Here is a 21,174-nt window from a genome sequence, read left to right as displayed (position 1 = left end):
CAATGAAATATCACTGCACACCTATTTCAATGGCTAATTCAAAACATTGGGGAGGAAGTAGAGCAACTGGGACTCTCTCATACATTTGAAATGCAGAGTGGTATAGTCACATGGAAGAAAAAAAACAGTTCTGGCAGCTATAAAGTAAAACATTTACCATGTGACCTATTGTATGAACACAGCACATTTTTACTTATTTATCATTGGGACATTTATTTAATCTTTTTTACTTTGTAGCTATTATGTTGCTAGGAAATTTGTGTGCAAGTTTTTACATGGACTTGTTCATTTTCTTGGGTATGCCTGTCAGGTGAACTGCTGGGTCATATGGTAACTTAACATTTTGAAGAACTACCAGGCTGGTTTCCAGGGTCTGCATTCCCATCAACAGTATGTAAGGGTTCTAACTTCTCCACATTCTTGCCAACTTCTATCTTTTTTACTAAAGCCATCCTCCTAGTGGGTGTGAAGTGATACTGTAGTTTTAATCTGCATTTCTCAGATGGCTAATAATGTTAAACATATATTCATGTGTTTGTAGGCCCTTTTTATACCTCCTTTAAAGAATGTCTACTCATAGTCATTACCCATTTTTAAAATTGGGTTATTTGTTTTTTATTATTGAGTTATAGACGTTCTTTGTATATTTTAGATACAAATCCTTTATCGGATAATATGATTTGTAAAAATTTTCTCCCATTCTGTGATTGTCTTTATTGATGGTGTCCTCTGAAGCACAAGATTTTAATTCTGATGAAGTCCAACTTATTTTTTGTTGATGGTGCTTCTGGTGTCACATCTAAGAAACAAAATATCACTTAATTTAAGTCCCAACGCTCTGCTGAAAGTTTTATAGTTTTACCTCTCGCATTTAGGTTTTTTATTCATGTAGAGTTAATACTTTTGTGCATGGATATTCAGTTGTTCCAGCACTGTTTGTTGAAAAGTAGGAAGGATAAATTTCAGAAGGGAATGTTAGTTTCCTCCAAATAAAAAAAGGACAAAGGTACTTAGTAGAATTTATAAACTAAATAACCCTAATCAAATATGAATGAATATTTAAAAATTTTTCATTGTGAAGCATATCATATGTAAATTTGATATCACACTTTCACTAGGACAAGAGCAATTAGCTGTGCTAAAAGCAGTGGTGGAAATATTAATCTTCAAGGTTTATCCAATTTATCCAGCACTTAATGCAAAACACTTAATTTCATAAAATACATAATATATTAGTAAATTAGTCAAATGTAACAGCAAAGAACATAAGACACTATAGATATGAACCTAGTTTTAAGTAAAGATCAAGTACAAAACTTGGATTATATAAGTAGTAAATTAAAGATGGTGACTTACAAACAGCTTTTCTTTAAGATTTATCCTGGTGAATCTATAAACTCATTCTATTGTAAGCAAAACAAAAACCACAATATTCATACTTCTCAGCAACAGCTCTCATATAAGATGTAGTGCAACTGTAGTTACATTTCAAAACTTAAGCCTTTGCTTGAGGTAGAACAAATTAGAAATATCAAAATATACTATATAGGGTAAATTTCAATTAGTAAAACTCAACTTTTACCTAGTCACTAATCTTTAACAATGTTCAATTTTCATATTAAGATTAACTGTACTTTGTGAACATTTACTCAATAACAGTAGTAGATAGTTTACATGTAGAAGTGAATAATGTGCTTGTTTCTTCTTTTATCCATTAAAATATTCCCATTTGTGAAAGTACATATACCTATATGTTTTTCTATTTATCTTCAAACCTGAGTGTGAAAGAATGGAGAATATTACTTAGTATGTTTCCATCTTTCAGTTTCTCCTAACTTTAAAAATTTATTATATAAGACAAGTTTTCTGGTCTCAATTTGACCATCTTTTTCCAATTTATTACATGCTATGAAATTCCATTCATTCAACACTGAAATATGTTTTATTGTTTTAGCTTCCCTGTAAACATAAGTAGACTTCAGAGAGGCAGAAGTTTAAATAAAGGCTTCTTCTCATTCACTGATGAGCATTGGGCTCTTCCAATAGGAGTCAAATAAGTATCCATTCTATTATTCAAGTAGTATTTTGAAGTCCAGAGACAATGAATTATGATAATTACATCACCTGTGTACTTCCCCAAAACTATATTCCCTAGCTTCACGGCAGCACAGAGAACCATCTCATGGCTCCTGTGTTTACCTTCTGCCTGATAAAGTGTAAGTATTTCTGTTCTAGAGTACACAGGCAAAGGGATTTTTATGATATCTGAATATTTTAATTTAGCCAATTCTCAAACCACACCTAAATATTCATATGTAAGTAAAAATTATATTCAGGACTTCCGGCCAAGATGGAGGCTTAGACACCCTCAGTCTCCCTCTACAACTAGAAAGGAATACAACTACCTCAAGACAAAAGATAACCAGAAATTCCAGAAAATAAAACTACATGGAAGCCCAACATATGAAGTTATAAACCAGCGGTGCACGTCTGGATGGGTAGGAGGGACAAAATCAGAATCCGGATGGAAAGGTTGGGCGGCGCTGTTTGTGGTAGCAGTGGGGATAGCGGCAGGGGGAGCAATCCCAGCTGCAGCGGAGTCCCAGCAGCTCGCGACCCCAATGCTGGGAAAGGCAGCTCCCTCATTGCCTCTGACAGGCCCAGAGGGCGGGGGGATGGATCCCGGTCTCGCAGTGGAGAATAACGGCAGGAATTCATCTTGGACCGCCGCCTCCACACAAAGCGCCACAGCGCAGCGAAAAAGGTTGTGGATCGCCTTGTAGATTGCTGCGGTCACCGGGTAGTGACGAGTACACGGGGCTCCGCCCCCTACAGCCTGCCCAGGAAGCAAAGCAAAACACAAATCTGTCAACATGAAGCAGACAACGACTGAAATCCCAGTGACGCAGCTCACCAGGCAGCAGATGAGGAACCTGACAGACAAACAAACAGGAAACCTTTCAGAGGCTCAGTTCAGAGCTATATTTATAAGGTGGCTTACAGAATTAACAAAAGATTTGGAACAAGACAGGGAAGGAATGAAAGCCACTCATACTGAAATGAATGAAAACATACGAGACAAGTGGTGAGGAAATAAAATCCAGAGATCAAATCAACAAACTGGAACATAAGGAAGGAACAGTCAACCAGTGCAGAAAGAGGAAACAAAAAGTAAGAAAGTGAGGAGAGGATCAGAAACCTCTGGGACAGCTATAAGAGACCAAACATTTGGATTATAGGATTGCCAGAGGGCAAAGAAGAAGAACTAGAAATTGAAAAATTATGTGAAAAAATAATGAAGCAGAACTTCCCTAACCTGGGGAAGGAAATAGACTTACAGGTCCAGGAAGCACAGAGAGTTCCAGAAAAACTGGAGCCAGGGAGAACCACTCCGAGACACATTATAATCAAACTGTCAAAAATTAAAGATAAAGAGAGAATCTTAAAAGCAGCGAGAGAAGAAAAGAATCATGTACGAAGGGGTCCCAATTAGACTATCAGCTGATTTCTCAAGGGAGACCCTGCAGGCAAGAAGGGACTGGCAAGAAATATTCAAAGTAATGAAAATCAAAAACCTACAGCCACGAATACTCTATCCAGCGAAGCTGTCATTCAGAATAGAAGGGCAGAGAAAGTGCTTCCAGGACAAAGTAAAACTTAAGGAGTTCATTAGATCCAAACCACTATTATATGAGATGTTAAAGGGACTGGTTTAGAAGAAGGAGGATCGAAATTATGAACATTAAAATGAAAACTGCATCACAAGAACCAACAACAGAAGCTAGGGAATCGAAACAAAAGGCAAACTAAATAGGCAACTGGAGTGGAAAAAGAACTATAGGTATGGGGGACATACTGAGGGGAGGTCAGCTGGGAGGGGGAAGGGGGAGAGGGAGGGAGATGGTGCAGGAATTAGTAAGCATAGTAGGAGGGAGTGGAATAGATAGGAAGAGGTTGAGAAGAACTATATGCACAACCAATGGACATGGACTAAAAGTGGGAGACAACTGGAGGGTCAAGATCAATAACATTATTGGGAGGAGCAAAAAAAGAGATAGATGATTTCAAAGTATTATGAAAACTGTCTCATACATAAAAGCCTGAATTCCAAGTCCAGGCTTTTTATATCCACTAGCTGATTTTTGTGATCAGTTTAGTAACCTTTATATATATATATGATTTGTGTTTATACACCTTGGTTTTTAAAAAAACTCCAAAGCAGAATTACTTATATTACATTCTAGATTAAAAATAAACAAAACAAAATGATTTTCTAAGCATTTAATCTCTATTATTGGATTTATTTTAAGACATAGGGCTTTTTTTTTTTAATCTCTGCAGATTCTAGCTATAATGTAAGCTATCTTTACTTAAAAAAAATTTTTTTTTTTATTTTTAGAGGGAGGGGAAGGAAGGGAGAAAGAGGGAGAGAAACATTGATGTGTGAGAGAAACACTGATCAGTTGTTCCTTGCACACCCCCAACCCAGGCATTTGCCCTGACTGGGAATTGAACCTTTGACCTTTCAGTTTGCAGGCTGGCACTAAGTCCATTCAGCCACACCAACCAGGGCAAGCTATCTTGATTTTTAAAGGCTCTGTAAAATTCAGTTTTGTTTACACCTAGACTTAAGTACCTTGTATAGAGAAACAGAAGGCACAGTTCCTTTTCTCAGTTTTCTTCTTATGCCATATGACTCAAAGTCACATTTGTAAACATGTTTGGAACACAGCATAACACATGGTCCTGAGATACAAATCTTTTTATTTCTGGGGTCGAATTGATTAACAGCCCTGATCTATTTTAAGTTCTGTATGGTATCAGTTGGAAATCTACAGCAATCATATTAAAGTTCCATTAACATGAAAATATTATAGCAATGCTACAGCAGACATAAACCCATTTATTATTTAGCTGCTTTACATAAACATTAAATCCAACTAATTAGAGTTTAATTTACTTAATTTGATATCATTTTTCAAATTTATTTGATTTTTTTGTTCCAATTTGTATGCGGGCAATTCTTATATTAAATACTCTACCACATTTTGTCTTTACTGCATGTATTTAACAGAATCATTTCAAATGTAATGTGTTTTCCTTTTTTGTGACATTTTTCCCCCTGTGGAGATTTTAAACCATGTCCACAAATTCTTTGGTATTCTTCCTTCCAAGAGGTGGGGCCTAACTCACCTCCCCTTGAGTGTGAGCTGGGGTTAGTGATTTGCTTCTAATGGATCCAAAAAGAAAAAAAAGAAGAAGTGATAATGGGCAATGAGACTGGATCATAAGAGGCACTGACTGAGGCTTCCTCCTTACTCTCTCCATTGAATAGTTTTTGTTCCAGGAAAAGTTATCTGCCATGTCATAAGCAGCCCTATGAGAGGTGCACTTGGCAAGAAGTGGAAGCCTCTTGCCAAAGAACAAGTGAGTGAGCCTTTTTGAAAGAAGACCCTGAGCCTCCATCAAGCCTTCAGATGAGTGCATTCTTGGCTAACATTTTGACTACAATCTTATAAGACACCCTGTAACACGCCCCCCACCCCAATCCATTCCTGAATTCCTGACCCTCAGAGATTATAGAATATAAAACTCTGCATTTCTCTGCAAGATAAAACCACAATGAGATACCACCTCACACCAGTCAGAATGGCCATCATTAACAAATCAACAAACAACAAGTGCTGGTGAGGGAGGATGTGGAGAAAGGAAACCCTAGTGTACTGTTGATGGGAATGCAGACTGGTGCAGCCACTGTGGAAAACAGTGTGGAATTTCCTCAAAAAACTAAAAATGGAACTGCCTTTTGATCCAGTGATTCCATTGCTAGGATTATATCCAAAGACTCCTGAAACACCAATTCAAAAGAACCTGTGCACCCATATGTTCACAGCAGCACTATTTTCAAGAGCCAAGTGCTGGAAACAGCCTAAGTGCCCATCAGTAGATGAGTAGTTCAAAAAACTGGTGCATTTACACAATGGAATACTATGCAGTAGAAAGAAAGAAGGAACTCCTATTTTTTGCTACAGCATGGAGAGTATTATGCTAAGTGAAATAAGCCAGGTGGTGAAAGATAAATATCATATGATCTCACCTAATACAGGAAATTAAAGAACAAACAAGCAAAACTGAACCAGAGGCATGTAAACAAGGAGTAGACTAACAGTAACAAGGGGTGAGGGGGGAGGAGGAGAAGGGAGGTAAGGAGGAAGGGTCTAGTCAAGGAACAAGTATAAATGGCCCACTGGGGGAAAGAAGGGGAAGGGTCTAGTCAAGGAATTAATATGAATGACCCATGGAAATTGATAACTAAATGGGGATGGACTGTGGGAGAGGGGGAAGGTGGGTGGGGCAGGTGAGAGCAAAGGGGGGAAAATGGGACAACTGTAATAGAAAAAAGATTTAAAATAAATTTTTAAAAAGAGATGAAAAAATAAAAAGAAAAAAGTTGCATTTCTCTATTTTTCAATCCCAAATTATTCTTTTGAAGTGAGTGAAGAAAACACTCAAGAAATTCATATAATGAAAATCACAAAACTACTCTTTCTGCACCCTTTTCTTTATCTTAGAAACAGATCTAAGCTGTATGACTTTTGTATATTTTAATTTAGGCTTTAAGCATATAGTTGTTAAGAACTGAAATTGGTACAAATTTTCGTTTTCTCCACTAATTGTTAGGGAAATAATATAGCAGTATGGTAAAATACAATTCTGATATACTCTCTCAATCACCTTGAGAAAAAACATTAAAATGGAAAAACCTGTATTTAAGCCTCAGTTACCTTTTATTGGCCATATGATAACTAGATACATCTCTCAAATTTTGAACCACCTCATATGGCTATAGTAAGAGTGTGTTAGGATACAAATGCATTCAAAAGCACCTTGTAAATGGTAAAGTACTAACCAAATTTTATACTTTCCTAGGTATAACTAATTCTATTTTGGGGGCTTTCTTTTGATTGTTCTAGGAAGATGATGCTATTTGATCAATAGAGTATGTACAGAGAGTTGTTTCTCTGATAAAGGAGAGGCAAATCTAACCCTTTTCATTAGGTTCTTTTCTTAACTAATGGCACATTTGTGAGGTAGCATTTCCACAGATTGGGTGTAGTATCTAACCATGGAAGGGACCATCAAAAGTCAGCTAGTCCACCAAGTTATATCATTAGTCTGGTCCTCTAAAGCAAAGCTTCCCAACTGGCATGCCTAGTGAGCACAGCTATCAATCAATCTCCTTAGCCCATGGGGTGGCCTGGGCCACCTGGAGCCCTTGAAGCAGTTATATCAAACCAGTCCCAAATAGCTTGTCTGCTTTGCCCCAAAGTGTTAAATAGATGTTTCCTATGTATAAAATGATATTAACAGGTTAGGAAATACTGTAGTCTGACCAGCATGACTAATTAGAATTCTGGACAAAATTAAATTGGCAGTAATAATTGAAACTCCTTTTTATGCTGACCAATGTTGCTCAGCTCTTCTGGCAGAAGAAAACCCCCAAACCAATCATTGCCTCATACACACAGTAATGGATTGGTTTACATGGTAATTCAGAATCCATTTTCTTTCTCCTACTGACTATGCCTTTTTTACACTCTGGCAGGAATTTACCTTTGGCTCCCTGCACATCAAATATTTTCTAGAAAAGTGGCTAAAAAAAGCCCCTTCTACAATGGGCTACCTCTGGGGAGGGAGAGAAATGATTGAGGGTTAAGGCTATAATTATACCTATAACTTAAGTGTCTTCTACAGAAAAAAAAAAATCTGAAACTAGGCAAAATGTTAACATCTGCTTAATCCCAGTGATGGGTATGTAGGTGTTATATATCACTTTTTGTTTACCAGTGTGTTTAAAATGTTTCATAATTAAAAGTTTAAAAACAGAATTCATTACAATTCAGGCAAAAACTCTTCCAAATTATTATACATATATTTCTTTGGTTTTGAAATAAATTAAAATTTTAATCTCTTTACAACAACGAAGAGAATGAATCAAAGGGTCACTTTTATTTTTAACTTGCCAGTCTCACTTCACATTTAGCCATTTGTGTCTGACACATCACCATTATTCTCATATAGTTCCCACACCTTTGTGTAATTTTGATTCAAGCTTTTCAATCAGAGCCTTTTGCCTATGTCCTTGCAATTTATTTCACAACTCTGATGATTGTACTGTGGGATGTTGGGGAAGACTTCAGAGGAGATAATACTGGAGCTAGAGCTGAAGAGTCAATAGCAGTTTGCCACTGCAAGCAGACGCAAAAACACAGAGATATAAAATAATTCCTTGGGTTTTACTGGCTGATAAAGCACTAGAAAATAATCTAGAAGCTTTAATTGAAAACACAGAAGTAGCTGGGAGTTATTACAGATGGGCTGCAGAGGTAGCTGGAGGCCAGATAACAAAGGGTTTTGTATACTAGTGAGTTGTGGATCCATCCTTTGGGTCAGTGGCCACCACTGAGATTTGAAGAAAATATTATAACTTATTTTTATAATTTTTCACCCCATCCTTTAATTTTTGATATACCGGTATATCACTTTAAAAATGTAATTTATAAATCACCATCATAGCCCCGGCTGCATGGCTCAGTTGGTTGAAGTGTTGTTTTGTGCACTGAAAGGTTGCCAGTTCAATTCACGTTAGGGCACAGATCTCAGTTGCAGGGCGATCCCTGGTTGGGGCGTGTATAGGAGGCAACCTATGGATGTTTCTCTCTTTCCCTTCCTTTCTAAAATCAAGGGAAACATGTCCTAGGGTAAGGATTAAAAAAAATCACTATGCATGTACTCAAAAAAAATTTTTTTTTAAGATTTTACTTATTTTTAGGGAAGAGGGAAGGGAGGAAGAAAGAGGGAAACATCAATGTGTGGTTGCCTCTCATGTGCCCCCAACTGGTGACCTAGCCTGCAACCCAGGCATGTGCCCTGACTGGGAATTTAACCAGCGACCCTTTGGCTCACAGGTTGGTGCTGAATCCACTGAGCCACACCAGCCAGGGCTCATACTTTTTTAATAGTAAGAACTCCATGATCAAAAAGGTGTGATGATGGCAGCTTCAGGCAATGGCAATTTGACTAAATCTCTCCTTCCCATATTACCTTTTTTGCTGAGCCCGAAACTCAGATTAATAGTACCTTGTTGCTGCTAGGACTAACACATAGTACTTTTAAGTCCTTTACCTAACTGTTCTCTCCTGCCTTCCTTACAGTTTCTTAGGTGGCAGGAAGACAAAGATGATTCCTTCCCATTCATACAAACATGTGTTTAAATTCAGTGCATATGTACAGTAATAGAAATACTGTAATTCAGGTTGAAAGAGAGGTGTATGGGGAAAGACTTCACAGAGTTTAGACTCTGTCTTTGAGGCATCAAGAGAGCCCAAAGGATTAAAATCCTTCCTTCAGGAAACCAGCGTGATACAATTTAAGTTTTTAGAAAATGAAATGGAGGGTTGGGGGAGGAAATCAGGCTGGAAGAATTATAGCACCCTATTGTAATAGTGCATCATTTAAAAAATTAAGCAGGTCTTACTTTGGTCCTCAATACAACAAACAATATAACAAAAAATATAACATAACAAATATAACAACAACAATAAAAAGCAGTAAATGAGTTTTCCTTATCTAAGGAAACTAAGAAGAAGGCACAGGAAAAGCAGAGCAGCAAAAACTGAAGAAATTAGAGAAAAGGAAGAGAAACAATGTGTCAAAAAAGCCAAGGGAGGTGAAGAGTTTCAAGGAGCAGCAAATGATTGAAAGTTAAAAAGAGGTCAAAAGAAGGACTTGGAAGTGTTCCCTTAGATTTGGCAAGATTATCAGTGACCCTTTGTCAGCTTTGTTTCATTAGAGCAGTGGGCAGGAGGTGGAAAAGTCAATGGGGGGGGGGGGTGTAGGGGTATGCTCTTGTTTTGAAGAACCTGATTATAAAGGGAAGGGTAGTGTTGAGGTGCACATAGGCGCAAGAGTTTCCGTGTCTGTGTTTAAAAATGTAAGTACAGGTATTCCCCATTCTGAAGTTCGAATTAAGACACTTCACTTTATTAAAGACCTAATTAGTACAGTACTGTAATCACTTTTTTTCCTGTAAAGGCGAAAATCCTCTGTATTTCTTTCGGTTAGTGAAAACAGGTACTAATGTAAGTCTCTCATATAAGTGAAACGGTATAATGCGAACTTTCTGAATGCAAATTTACTGTTTTATGCCATTTCGGCTTATGAAGTTTCATAGGAATGCTCTACTTTCAATGGGGGGAGGAGGTGAGAAGTAACATAAGCATGCTCACTGACTTGAGGCAAGTAAATTGCAGAGAAAGCAGTGTAACTGATGGGAAAATCCCAGAGGGGAATGGAAAGGATACAATTTTAACAGTTTAAGTGGAGGAATGAGTGCTATTTAAAAAACAAAACAATGACTACAAAAGACCTACCTACATGGTTGAAACTCCTTAACCTGACTTGAATTTATTAAAAATAATTTGTTTCCAGGCTTTTTGTACTCCTATACATTTTATCTGCACTTTCCATCCCTTTACATTTTTCCATGCTATTACTGTTTAAGTGCTACTTTACTCCCATCCCACCCCCAATCTAGGTAAGGTTTGAGGTCCAACTCAATTACCACCACTCCCATAAAACTCTTTTTGATCTTCCAATTGTCAGAGCATGGCGGCAGCGGGGCTGCCCCTGGGACTTTTGATGTATGCAAAAGAACTATATGCAAATTAACCTGGTCCTAGCCCCTCCCGTAGGAAATAACAATGGACTGCTCTTCTCAGAAGAAATGTTAATGGACCTAGCATGATATATTGACTGCCCTGGCGGGGGGGAAAAGGTGGGGGTTTGTAAATGACCCACTGAAGGTGTTGATGGGTAAATTCACCCTAACCAAAATGTATGTTCATAAAGGTGTGGAGACGGCGCATACAAGAGCACAGGCAGGCAATTCCTATGTGTCCCAGAGTTTCTGTTTCTATTTCTTTCTCTCTCTCCTCTCTCCTCTTCCCCATTCCCCGTACCTCCTCTTCCCTCAATAAACCTGGTGTAAAATTCTGGGGTGTTTTCACGGTGATTTCTTTGAGCACAGCTACCTGACACTAATAGTGCTTTGTCGGCAGCTTAACTCTACATCTCACATTACTTTAATAAGCCACGTCTTTTTAAAATGTGTTTCTTTTTGTCTATGAAGACATTTACCCATGTTTCTATTTCCCGTTTTGCCTTGAACACTGGTTTTAATGACCTATATACTAGCCTAGACCATACATGCGGGTTCAAATTAGACTGATCTGAAGATCTGCTCTCCTCTTGAGCTAAAGGAAACTTCTTTGCCAGGACCAGTCTGGCCAGCATAGGACCGGCCTAGTAGCACTCAGCAGTACGGGTGAAACCTGATCTGTACGCATGCTCAAGAACAACCCACACACTTTAAATGGAAGCTCACGCCTTTAACAGTTCTCCCAAATTTCCCTCCCTTCCCATCTCCTCACGTTAAATAACAAGAAAGGAAGAATTCCTTTCAGGTAACTGTCACCCAAAGCCAAAGGCAAGCGGTAGGCAATGAGAAAGTATCAGCAATTTGGAGGCAATCACTAAGCGGGAAAAGCCGGAACGACCTTAACCTTCTAAGTTCTCCCGTTTCCTTCTGCCGCCCCACGTTTTGCAGGTCAAGCACATCACGTGCACTGCGCAACACACTGTCCGGCCCCGCCCCACACTGGCCTACTGCCTGCCCGGAGGCGCTAGGGTGTAATGCAGTTCCGAGGCTGCTCTCACGCTCTGGTGGCTCAGCATGGTGTCCCAAGTGCTGCAGCCCACTGCCGAGCAAACTAGTGTCATCTTGCTACGTGGGGCTCCACTTTGGATGTTCTCGGGGTAGCATAAATCATAATATATTTAGCTCCGCCTCCGCGACCTTTATTCCTCGAGAAGGCGGGCTTTTAAGGCGCAAGGCTCTCACTCTTTCTTCCTGTGGGCGCTGCGCTTGACACCGTGACCAATCACGGGCCACGTCACGTCATAGCAGCCAGTCGGAAAGGCCAGAGGTACTGCTCCCTCTCTGTTCGAGCTTGGTCGGGATTTTGCTGTAACGGGCTCGTTGTTTTCTACTGTTTTCGCCTGCTGTGGTTAAATCCAGTGCCATCGCTCTTCCTGCAAGGCCAAGCCTAGGAATTCGAAGTGCAGTGGCAGGTCGAACGTTGAGGCGAATTCAGGGGCATCCCGATAGGTCTCCGGCTGCGAGCTCTGAAAGGGAAAGGAGGATATGGAAGGAAGGGATAGGAGGGAGAGGGATAAACGCGTGCCCTAGAAATAGTGAAGACAAATTGGGCCGAAAGTAAATTTACTAAGAGAGACTTCTTTTTTTTTCGTTTTACTTGGTAGTTTCCTAATGCGGAGATAATGTAAGAGTTGTTGGTATGGTCGGGCATAGGTGTGTGACCCCAGAGAACCATGAATGAGTCTAATAGGAGAATGCGTCGACTTTTAATTCAACGAACACTTTTTTTGCAAGACCATTTGACACAGTGCGGGAATTAAGAAAGAAATCAGGTAAGGTCCTTTGGGCTTTTGGTAAGCTCAGGGTCTAGTGGGGACCCGTCAATAGCAGTATTAGGAGAAGCAAGAGAGAACGGTTTTGTTTAAGGTGTGGAGCATCATGGAAAGCTTTCAGGAGTGAGCAGATCCTATGACTATGTCTTTTAAGTTTATGGTATGAAATTTCAGTTTTCATAGAAAAACAAAATGGGTCCAATTAGGGCATAATTTCTATTTTGTGTCTTTGAAGAGCTTCTTAGCATATTTAGTGTCTTATTTCCTGCTTAACAGAAATGTTTGTAACTTTTTCATTTCCATCTCTAGCGCGACTCGCAAGAATGATTACAGCATTTCGAAGCAGTGTTGCTTCTTTTCCCCCTTTTTGTTTACTTTGTCCAGATTCCAGCCAAAAAGATTCAGCTCAAGGTATTATTCATTCACACCTACTTTAAATTATGATATGCTTATGTCTTACTTGACTGAAATAACAGCTTTCTTAAAAGTTACATTTGGGGAAAATTGGTCCATGCAGAATGAGCTTGGCTGGTTGTAAGATGTGCAAAGTGTGGGACCTGGATCGATTGATTTATAAAGATCTTATTTATTTTTAGAGAGCGGGAAAGGGAGGAAGAAAGAGAGGGAGAGAAACATGGATGGTTGCCTTTCCCTTTGTTCCCAGTCAGGGACCTAGCCTGCCACCCAGGCATGTGCCCTTACCCGCCAGCCTGCAACTTTACAATTTGCAGGAGGACACCCAATTCACTGAGCCGCACAAGTCAGGGCAAGACCTGGATTTAAATCACTGTCAGTTGGTTAGACTATTAGAAACTTTTCTAGTAACCAACTAAGACATAAGTGAGGCTAAATACAAATAATAGTTTTCAATTATCTTTAAGGAAGAAATTGGTTGCCTTATTTTTTGTAACAGTTTAATTGAGATCTGTAATTCATATACCATACAGTTAACCCATTTAAAGTGTATTCATGAGTTTTGCAACCATTCTCATTAGCAGTTACTCATTATATCATCTCTATCTCCAGCCCCTGGTAACTACTAATTTTTTTGTCTGTGTATATTTGCCTATTCTGGGCTCTTTGTATAAATAGAATAAAACTAGTATATGGTCTTTGTGACTGACTTCTGGGTTTTTTCACTTAGAATGTTTAAGGTTAATCTATGTTGTAACATATATAGATACTTCATTTTTTTTATTGCCTAAAGATATTCTGTTGTTTGGGTATACCACATTTTATTTATTCATTTATTAGTTGGCGGACATTTGGGTTGTTTCCATTTTGCGGGGCTATTATGAATAATGCTGCTGTGAACATTAGTGTACAAATTTGTGGGTGAACCTGTTTTTTCTATTTTAAGATTTTATTTATTTCTAGAGAGCGGAAGGGAGAGAGAAAGGGAGGGACAATCGATATGTGAAACACCAATTGGTTGCCTCTTGCATGCCCCCAGTGGGGGACCTGGCCTGCAACCCAGGCATATGCTCTGAGTGGATATTGAACCAGTGACCTTTCCGTTCACAAGCTGGCGCTCAACACACTGAACCACACCAGCCAGGGCCAGACCTCTTTTTCTTATGAGTCTATACCTAAGGATGGAATTGCTGGGTCATACGCTAACTCCTTATGTTTTAATCTCTTGAGCAAAGCTAAATTGTTTTTCCAGAGTGGCTGCAACATTTTACATTGCCACTAGCAGTGGATGAGAGTTCCAGTTTCTCCATATTCTTGTAGGTGTGAAGTGGGCTCATTTTGGTGGTTGCCCTATTTTTAAGGACTCGAAAGTTTGCAAGGAACCTGCTATAATATGCTCCTTGAGTACAAAGACAGTAAAGGTGAATTTGTCTTTTCAATCCCTGGCACATGAACAGATACATGTCATGTGTGTTCCTGAAAAAACTCATGTCAACAAATTGTGCATTTCAAAGAAGCAGGGCTTGTGGGAAAACCTGTGCAATTTGATAATCTTGAAAATAAGCGGTGATTAGCATGTCGAAGTACTGTTACGCCCTCCTAGTCCATTAAAGATATCTAGTGGAGACTGCCACAGGGTGTATTAAAAGAACAAGGCTGGTGGGGTTAGATTTTACAGATGAAAGTGGAGCTCTGGGCAAATGGGCTGCTGTTAAAATGGGGTCAGAAGTAGTGTAACCTGCTGAGAACCTAGGGGGAGGTAGGGGGTGCCGGGAGGGACCCGCGGATGCAGGCACTCATTTTTCTTTTTTTAAAGATTTTATTTATTTTTTTAGAGAGGGGAAGGGAGGGAGGAAGAGAGGGAGAATAACATCAATGTGCAAGAGATACATAGATCAGTTGCCTCTTCCACGCCCCCAACTGGGGACCTGGCCTGCAACCCAGTCTTGTGCCCTGACTGGGAATCAAACTGGTGACCTTTTGGTTCCCAGGCTGGCACTCAGGCCACTAAGCCGCACCAGCTAGGGCCATTTTTCATTTTTTTAAAAGATGGAGTTGAAAGTAAAGGTGCTGTCAATTTGGCATCAGAGTACAGAGAAAAAGGGAGCTTTTTGTTCTTTTCTGCTTAATTTGATTCCAGATATTGAGGTTCTCTTAGGAAAGGTGACACAGTGGCTCTCACATTGTTCTTTTTTTTTTTTTAAATAAACTTTATTATTTTTAGAGAGAGGGGAAAGGAGAGAGAAAGAAAGGGAGAGAAAACATCAGTGTGTGGTTGCCTCTCGTGCACCCCCAACTGGTGACCTTGCCTGCAACCAGGGCATATGCCCTAACTGGGAATTGAACTCACTACCCTTTAATTCACAGGCCTACAATCAATCCACTGAGCCACACCAGCTAGGACTCTTACATTACTCTGATGCAGATTTACTTAAATGTTGTAGACTGCTTAAATAAAAATAACTAACTCCAGGGAAGCCACAAGGGATCACTGCCATAAGTATTGTTAGTGCACTTCTGGATAGAGAAGTATACACTCCCTTATAAATGGAATTTTTTTTAGTTGAGTTTTGTTTATCTTTATATTTGTTTATCACTTTTGCATGTTTTTTGTTACTATTTTTTATTGTTTTACTGGTGACACTGCAATTTGATCATTCGATTATATCTTTGCTTCCTCCAATAACTTCATATCCAGTGATTAAACCTTTTCACTGCTGTTCACATAATGAACTGTTGTGATTATGGAATATATTAATGAGGATATGTAAGCTATTTTAAAGATGTTATTTGCAAAAGGCATTGGCTATTACATAAAGTAATTTACAAGAAAACATCTCTTTTCAGCAATTGCATTCTTGGAGATGTCAGAAAAAGATTCCTGGAACTTGGAAAATGACTCGAAACATGCAGGGGAGATAGTATATCTTTCTGTCTTAAACATAGTAAGTATTCCTGGAATAATAGCAGTGAGTTGGAAACAAAGGATTGTCCAACTAAAAAAAATGGATTTATAAAGGCGAAATCTATTTTGTTGTCCATATGTAATAAAGTGTATTTCTAGTAACTGATTTATATTCTTGCTGAGTTTTTCATCCCTTTAGTTCCCTGGGTTGTTGTGGGTTTTTTTTGTTTGTTTGTTTGTTTGTTTGCCTCAGAAAGCCTTGGGGTTTTGAAATTATTGATGATCAAATATAAAGACAATTCTGAATTTCAGATCTTTTCAGCTAATTCATAAGTAGTACATTTTACTTTTTGGATATAAATTGTAGGCCCTCTGTATTACTTATATATTACTATGTAACAAATTACTCAAAACTTAGTAGTTTAAAATAACAAACACTTATGGTGGGGGTGTGGGGGACATCTGTTTCCAAACTCTCACACTTGGCATGTCTCAATTTTTTTTTTTAATCCTCACCTGAGGATATATTTATTGATTTGTAGGGGAGAGAGAAATATCAATCTGTTGCCTCCCATACATGCCCTAACTCGGGATTGAACCTGCAACCTAGGTATGCTCCCTGACCAGGAATCAAATTGGCAAGCCTTTGTTTTGCAAAAGGGTGCCCAACCAACTTGAGCAAACTGTAGATCAGGGCCCTCCCCTTTTCTTTTAAAGTTTTAAAACTTCTAATGATTGGAAATCTTACCTAATAACTAAAGCATTATATATAAAGCAAGGCATAACCAGTTTTGGAATGTATTATGGTATGAATACACTTTTCATATCAGGCCTGATGGTGAGAATATACCTGTATGTTTGCATAAGGTAATTGTGCAAAGTAGATAGATGATATACTTGAGATTATCTTTGTTGTGGGTTTTTTCCAATCATAGTAAAATTGGAGCTCTTACCTGTTCTATGATACATGAGAGAATTGAAATACATAGAAATGTATATGTATTATGTGTTTTAAAAAAATGGCCCTACTGGTGTGGCTCAGTGGACTGAGCACTGGCCTGTGAACTAAAGGGTCACTGGTTCAATTTCCAGTCAAGGCACAGGTCCCCAGTTCGGGGTGCACAAGAGGCAGCCACACATTGATGTTTCTCTCCCTCTTTCTCCTTCACTTCCCCTGTCTCTAAAAATAAATAAGTAAATAAAAATCTTTAGAAACGAAATGGGCAAGCAGTGAAAACCTTATGACCAGAGCATAAGTTGGAAATAAGAAGAAAGTATAAATGTCCAATGATTAAACTTTTCCACTGCTGTTCACATCATGATTTGTTGTGATTAATGTATGTGGATGAGGACATAATGTAAAAAGAAAATGGTGAAGTTTATAATAGATATGTAGTTTTTCTACATTGATTTACCTGTAAATATTTCTTTTAGGAATAAAATTGAAGAATGTTTCTCTTAAAAAACATTTGCTTTATCTGATCAAGAATTCAAAGACTTACATAATAAGGTAAGATGTTTGTAAATTAGTTTGATAAAACATTAAAAAATCTGAGCAAAAAAATTGACATTTGAGCATAATTTGGATATTATACTCAACTCAAATGTTTTCCTTAATTCAGCTTTCAAAAATAAATATGATTTCAAAGATAATATAATTTTCTGAATATATATTAGTTTAAGAACAGGCCATTGGTTGGGTGGGAGGCCAGAACTTTTAACTATAGTCATCTTTTCTTAAAAGGAATGACATAATCCTTTCAGCCCCTGAAATTCTCAGAGATTGTATATTCTGGGGTTTACATTTGCTGAACTATTGGATATTTTGTAAGTACTCTTTGGTATGCCAGTGGGTGATCATCCTATGACTTAAGATTTGTTCAAGAATAGTAAATAGGCAGGTGGTTGGAAGCTGGGAATCTCAAATCTAATACAAGGTTAATCTGTCTTTAATTTGGCGTGTTGTCTCAGAGGTTTCTCAAATTTCAGGAATATAAAGGGGAAACAAAATTTGTGACTACAGTAGTCCCTCTCTGTATCGCGGTTCACTTATAGTGGCTTCACTGTATCGCGGGATTTTTAAAAATATATTTAATTATTTATTGCGGATTTTTTGCTATATCGCGGGATTTTGCGGTACTGTATACCTATGTTGTTAAAGTTACACAGGTTTAAAAGTGTAGAATATGTTTAAGAACATAAGTAGTGTTTATAAAAGTGTGGAAAAGGTTAATAAGGGACTGGGAACGGTTTATAAGGGCGTGGGAAGGGTTTATAAAGCGTTAAAATATATATAAATACTAAAATAAATGTAAGGTTCCTACTTCGCAAATTTTCACCTATTGCGGTGGGGGGGGGGGGGTCTAGAACGTAATACCCGTGATAAGTGAGGGAATGCTGTACTCAATGTTGATTTAAGTTAATTTTCTCTCTTAAAAGTTGAGGTAAACTTTATGGCTCTTAATGAAAAGATTTACGAAATCAATGATTTCAAAAACAAAACTACTTTTCAGCCTTTTTGGCTAAGATAAAGTTCAAAATCCAAACTAAAACAACATTAATGGTATGGATGCTTCTGTTTTATAGCAGTAAATATAGTTGCTATGGAATTAGTTGTAAACACATATGGTCTTGTGTCTTCTGATTGTAAAGTTTTACAGTCTGGACAACAGTAGTTTTTTGCAAATCTCAAGATTATTTAAATGAGCAAAGGGGTCCTAAGTTGTCACACACAAAAGAATATATATATCTTTGGACTATTTACATATCCTAATTTGAAGAATTCTCTATTGCATTACCTCCAAACATTCTAGCTCCAGTGAGTAATTCAGAGTCTTGGAACGAGCATTCCTTTGAGAACTAGAATTCCCTTGAAAAGCTTCAGTTTTTATGTAATATAAGATTAGTCTTGGCTAGTTAACTAAATTGGATTAAAGATAGACTGTAAATGCAAGTTTTTCTTTTTAAATATAGGTAGTTCTTACTTTGCACTGTTCCAACATCATTTTTCACAGTTTAACTGAACACCAGCCCCTTCACAACATGGTTGAAATTCAATTACCACAATATTAACTGAATTGTTGCATAAACTTTGTGCCTTGCTCTTTATTACATAAGTCATTATGCAAATAAAAGATGTGCATCATGTTATGATGATGGGGAAAATGTTCAACTGCTCTGAATGGGCTGAATGAAAATAGCCATCTGAACATCCATCTAAATCAAATACATGCTATATTTTAAAACATGAAAGCTCTTAAGGTACAAGTTCCCTGAAACATGCACATTTCCAAATAGCAGCCTTTGCAGTTAATGATCAGAACTCATTTTATGAGTTCAGTTGTGAATGGAAATGGGTTAGTTAAGCCTTAATTTTAAAGTGTATTTGTTACCAATATTTAGTTTAAATGAACTGGATTGAAAAGATGCTTGCTTGTTCCAGCTATTTGCAGTTTTAAGCCTGGAATTTTCAATACACGGTTGTTGGGACCTGGTTTTCAAGATAGTTTGGATCCTAATCAACCCTGTTTAAAAAAAATTTTGTCCAGTATGAACTTTAAAAAATCTTTCTACAGGTCGGGAATTTTTGAAGTATGTCCATATTCAAGTGGAGATAAAAGAAGCTCAGCTAAAAGAACTGTGGAAAGTTATTTGTCTTTATGCTACAATACCAAATTATTTGTCAAAGTGTAATGGTCATTACCAAGGCTTTTAGAATGCAGTTCCTCATTTGCTGTGGACATGACCACGATACATTTTCCCACTAGGTTTTCTTTCTGCTATGTTGCTAGCTTTCAGCCTATTGGGAACATTTTATAAACCCTAGGTCAGCACTGTCCAATGTAAACATAACACAATCTGTATGTGACTTTGTAATAGCCATTGGTAATCAGTTAGATTTTTATAATAGCTCTCTTAGATTTCTGGAGTCTTCCAGATGTCCTTTGTCTAACTAATCCTTCTAAGTTGCTAGTGACCAAATAGTTTGTGATTACATGATCATCTATTCCTGTTATATAGAACTGACTGTCATGGCAGCTGGATTGAGCAAAAAAGGTATGCACACATTAGAAAAAGATAATAATTTATAGGTGATTTCAAAGAGAGCTTATGGAACCCAAACCAGGAGCTCTTAACGCTGTGACCTAAGATTGAAGTTCTCCATAGGATGTAATAGACACTCAATAGTGCTATGTTTTCCTGAGGAGCTATAAGATTATCATATCAATGATTGGTGTGTGAGAAAGTAAATAAAATAAATGTTCTCTTAAGTTTTTAATCAATGTCTACTCATTTTTTTAGGGATCAAGGCTCAAACTCAGGAGGAAATAAGGACTCAGAACATGTGAAATTCCTTAAATAAAAATTTATTAACTTTAAATAATTGTGCCTATGTTACATATAAAAAAAACTCTTTACACTTTAAAAAATAAAAAAATAAAAAAGATGTGCTTCATGATCAGAAACCAGTTGCATCATTTCTTTCAAAGTCTATTGGTGGTTGGTCACTGAACATCTATTATTAGTTCAACAGAGATATTAAAGAATAGTTGTGTTGCTTTCTTGTCTTCCAGAGATAAACCTGTATGACATTTTATAAAAATGTCAAAACCAAAAGAGGCCAACAGAGATAACAGCAGTAAGGAAACAAAAAGTGGTAACACTGGAAGTAAAATTGAATGCAGTTAGATTTGAAAATGGTGATAGGAAAGCAAAGTCAAGGTGTGAGACCTAAGCCTACATGAAGCTACAGTATGAACCATATTTTAAAGCCTGCTGAATATAAAAAATAAGGTAAACTTGTTTCTACCTCTTAGTTTAAGTTGCACTAGGAACAGAAAGCCACTTATGGTTGAATTGGAGCATTTACTTCTACTTTAGATTAAAGACTGTAATCAAAAACAAATCCCAATCAGTTTCACTAGCATTTAGGCAAAATATTGTAGTGCTGCATTGAAGGAGATGGTAATTACAAGGAGACAAAAAGAACATTGTATTGCCAGTAAAGGCTGGTTTTATTGTTTCAGGAATCTGTATGAATTCATTAACCTTAAACCATCTGGTAAACTGCAAGCTCAGTGAAATTTGCACCCAGGTTCCAAGAATTAGAGACAGTCCTGGATTTGAACAGTAGTACAGGACTACTGTGCAAAAAACTGCAGGATTTGGATGGAACGTAAATGGAGTTTATAGAAGATGTAGATGACTGGGAAATTGACACTGCCTCCATTCAAAAAGTAGTGCTGGATATGCAGCAAGAGGAACTTAGGAAGGAAAGTGGTTGTGTCATAAAGGATGAGTGT

General features: G+C 37.8%; 1 long non-coding RNA gene and 3 other non-coding genes across 5 annotated transcripts; all 4 read left to right on the top strand.

Moving 5' to 3' along the window:
- The first annotated feature begins 12,054 nt into the window (after positions 1-12,054).
- On the top strand, positions 12,055-20,337 carry LOC150019167 (uncharacterized). Of its 2 annotated transcripts, none has more exons than XR_016509040.1 (4): positions 12,055-12,552; positions 15,814-15,911; positions 17,306-17,381; positions 20,174-20,337. It is a non-coding gene; the product is annotated as an uncharacterized LOC150019167 (long non-coding RNA). The 2 variants fall into 2 exon arrangements; XR_016509041.1 differs by lacking the exon at positions 12,055-12,552 and adding an exon at positions 12,871-12,963.
- Positions 19,014-19,085, top strand: LOC150019170 (small nucleolar RNA Z40). The gene has a single exon (XR_016509506.1). It is a non-coding gene; the product is annotated as a small nucleolar RNA Z40 (small nucleolar RNA).
- Positions 19,565-19,685, top strand: LOC150019169 (small nucleolar RNA SNORA32). Its single transcript, XR_016509504.1, has one exon. It is a non-coding gene; the product is annotated as a small nucleolar RNA SNORA32 (small nucleolar RNA).
- LOC150019168 (small nucleolar RNA SNORA25) lies at positions 19,961-20,087 on the top strand. The gene has a single exon (XR_016509546.1). It is a non-coding gene; the product is annotated as a small nucleolar RNA SNORA25 (small nucleolar RNA).
- Positions 20,338-21,174: the final 837 nt, after the last annotated feature.

Source organism: Furipterus horrens, unplaced genomic scaffold (genome assembly GCF_987537825.1).
Source record: "Furipterus horrens unplaced genomic scaffold, mFurHor1.1.pri manual_scaffold_2, whole genome shotgun sequence".
NCBI classification, from domain to species: domain Eukaryota; kingdom Metazoa; phylum Chordata; class Mammalia; order Chiroptera; family Furipteridae; genus Furipterus; species Furipterus horrens.
The sequence above is the reverse complement of the archived record's forward strand: the minus strand, read 5'-3'. Positions and strand labels throughout refer to the sequence as shown.